Genomic DNA, 2,706 nt, shown 5'->3' with positions numbered 1-2,706 from the left:
TCCGCTTGGTGCCACTAGCGAACATGCAACAACAATACATTTAGCATGTGCAATGTTTTCCAGCGCCTGGTTAGCAGAAAAGCATACATAGCCTTAGAGATTGCGTTTGTTGCTATTCAGGAGCCATGTGAATATGGGCACTCTGAAGTTGGGTTAAGTTACAACACCAGCAAGGACTTGTATCACATTTATATCCCAACAAAATTATCCCTCAACGAATAGGTTGTATCCAGAACCCGACGTTTAACATGTGTTTCCGGCTTCGAAAACTGCTTCCGTCGCATGCAACCAGTAAATGCATAGCCTTTAAGATCCACGTTTTAACTCTAGAAGGCATTGCCATTTTCGGATTTGGACACCAACTGTAGCGTGTTTCCATAATAAAACAGGCTATAATAACTAATACAATATAAAAATTAATTTGTGCAAGAATTGGTGGTGCACACATCACAACTATAGGGGGTGTCCAAATTCAAGCCCCAGTAATGATGCTTTCTACAAAACAAACGGAAATCTTGAAGGCTGTCCTTTTACTGGTTGCATGCGGCGTAATCAATGGAAGAATAGATAAATAGATGGATGGACGGATAGACGAATGGATGGATAGTAGAGTTTCATACAACAATTATTATTGTATCACTCTATGGGATGGATGGATGGATGGATGGATGGATAGGTCGATGAATGCTATGACCGTCCCCTTTGGAACGGGGCGATGAGTTGCGCCACGAAGCTCTTGTTATTGTACTGCGTAATGTACTACCTAGTGTACTGCCCTATGAACCTAGATAACGTTCATAAGGCCACGCCCTTTAGATTTAAAATGTGGATCTTAGAGGCTATGCTTTCACTGGTTGCATGCGATGAAAGGGATCCCGAAAGCAAAAAAGGGAAAAAAAAAAACCTCGTAGAGGTCAGGCTTTCTCCCGGAAACACCTCATGAGCTCTGAGTATAGAACATAACTAAATTCAGAGTTAGCAAAAGTTAATCTTGGATGACCTGCTTTTTTTTTTTTTTTGCATACTACAGTGACCAGAGGCGATTGCAGGGGCCGGAAGACGTCGTGTACGTCATGGCCTTTCTTTACATTCTTGCCAAAGTTGTTCCTCGGAATTTTGGGAATAACAACCCATAAACAATTATCATGAAACAAAACACCGACAGCGCGGGCATTTCATGTTAAGTAATCTCAAACAAAAATATTAAAAGTGCGAAACAATAACAGACAGAAGAAAATGAAGTAATTGTTCTTGCGCGGCTGCGCACTACCTCCGGGATCGGCCCACGTAAGAGGCAGCGTTTCCACTAGAAAGCTCGCCTTCGTGCGGGCTTTAGGAGGGGCGATATCCGATCTTAATGTGACTGACAACCAAATTTCATGGTACCGTCCCTTTTTTTTAATGCAATGGAAAACTTGCCAGTCCGAGTGTCTAATCATGACGTGCTAACGCGCTAAACGCTGTGGAACATTCTTTATGAGAATTTTTCGATCTGTAGGGTGCATGCAGTTGTTAACTGGAAGCATGCTGAAAACGGTGATAGGTGAGCGCGATAGCGATTATACGCCGACATTAGTGCGAGGCAGACAAGTGTGGCCGGGCTGTAACAAAGTATGATTTTGTATATCAAATCTATGTCACTGTGATTGACGTTTTCCGAATTGTTAAATGATTTCTGCGATAACAGCTACACGTGTTTTTGTCATTTCTTGTCCAACTGCTTTGGTATTTGACCAGTCAAAACGGAACCAATCCGATCGAAAACGAAACGACGCCTTTGCACGGTATACGGAGCTCAGTGCGTTGCCGTAACCACGCGTGCGTTTTTTATTTCCGGAGCATAGAATAATGCGCGAATGTCTAACAATATAACAACTGCAATTTTAAGCAATAATTCATCATCATCATCATCATCAGCCTAGTTACGCCCACTGCAGGGCAAAGGCCTCTCCCATACTTCTCCAACTGCCCCGGTCATGTACTAATTGTGACCATGTTGTCCCTGCAAACGTCTTAATGTCATCTGCCCACCTAACTTTCTGCCGCCCCCTGCTACGCTTCCCTTCTCTTGGAATCCAGTCCGTAGCTCTTAGTGACCATCGGTTATCTTCCCTCCTCATTACATGTCCGGCCCATGCCCATTTCTTTTTCTTGATTTCAACTAAGATGTCGTTTACCCGCGTTTGTTGCCTCACCCAATCTGCTCTTTTCTTATCCCTTAACGTTACACCCATCATTCTTCTTTCCATAGCTCGTTGCGTCGTTCTCAATTTCAGCAGAACCCTTTTCGTAATTAAGCCTCCAGGTTTCTGCCCCATATGTGAGTACTGGTAACACACAGCTGTTGTACACTTTCCTTTTGAGGGATAGTGGCAACCTACTGTTCATGATTTGAGAATGCCTGCCAAACGCACCCCAACCCATTCTTATTCTTCTGGTTATTTCAGTCTCATGATCCGGATCCGTGGTCACTACCTGCCCTAAGTAGATGTATTCCCTTACCACTTCCAGTGTTTCGCTACCTATCGTAAACTGCTGTTCTCTTCCGAGACTGTTAAACAGTACTTTAGTTTTCTGCAGATTAATTTTCAGACCCACTCTTCTGTTTTGCCTCTCCAGGTCAGTGAGCATGCATTGCAATTGGTCTCCTGAGTTACTAAGCAAGGCAATATCATCAGCGAATCGCAAGTTGCTAAGGTATTCTCC

This window comes from Dermacentor andersoni, chromosome 3 (assembly GCF_023375885.2).
Source record: "Dermacentor andersoni chromosome 3, qqDerAnde1_hic_scaffold, whole genome shotgun sequence".
Lineage (NCBI taxonomy): Eukaryota > Metazoa > Arthropoda > Arachnida > Ixodida > Ixodidae > Dermacentor > Dermacentor andersoni.
This window is presented reverse-complemented; position numbering follows the sequence as displayed.